The sequence below is a fragment of the Pelecanus crispus genome, chromosome 2 (genome assembly GCF_030463565.1).
Source record: "Pelecanus crispus isolate bPelCri1 chromosome 2, bPelCri1.pri, whole genome shotgun sequence".
In the NCBI taxonomy this organism is placed as follows: Eukaryota; Metazoa; Chordata; class Aves; order Pelecaniformes; family Pelecanidae; genus Pelecanus; species Pelecanus crispus.
Genome location: NC_134644.1, coordinates 94,808,467 through 94,809,000, shown reverse-complemented (window position 1 = coordinate 94,809,000; position 534 = coordinate 94,808,467). Strand labels below are relative to the sequence as shown.

The 534-nt window shown below is 33.7% G+C and overlaps 1 non-coding gene across 1 annotated transcript; it reads left to right on the top strand.

Annotated features, from left to right (window-relative positions):
* Positions 1–261: 261 nt before the first annotated feature.
* LOC142593085 (small nucleolar RNA SNORD123) lies at positions 262–330 on the top strand. The gene has a single exon (XR_012830886.1). It is a non-coding gene; the product is annotated as a small nucleolar RNA SNORD123 (small nucleolar RNA).
* Positions 331–534: the final 204 nt, after the last annotated feature.

The following is a 534-nucleotide window of genomic DNA, read 5'->3' as shown; positions in this document are numbered from 1 at the left end:
ATTTCTCATGGTATTTGTATGATTTAGGCTCTTTATAATCAAAATGGTTTAATTTTATGAATGCTTAAGGTGATATTTTTGACACAACTGTATAATGTAAATAAATGTGCACTTGCATTTATAAATGTGTGAGCTGATTTTTAGTAATTGCCTCCTCCTTTTCGTTAAAGTCTCTGACAGATAAGGCCATTAAAGAAGCTGCTATATGAGCCTTAAATAAGGGCTGTCTAACTTCAAGTCCCTAAAAGTAGTCAGGTATTTGGTGAAAATGATGAATTCTGGGGTACTGATTCATGTGATCTGAAAAAGCCATCCATTTCCTGATTCACCTTCATATCTCCTCCAGGAAAAAAAAGTAATATTTTACAATGAATACCTGCAGTCAAACAATTTTTATGTGTGTGTTTTTCTATCTTTCAGCCACTTCCCAGAACTGATACTTTCAAAATGAAGAGGAAGGTAGGAGTGAGAACAAAGAATGCCTTGGAGAAATCCAGTTGAAAAGTTTGAGGACTAGAAATAATAGGAAATGTT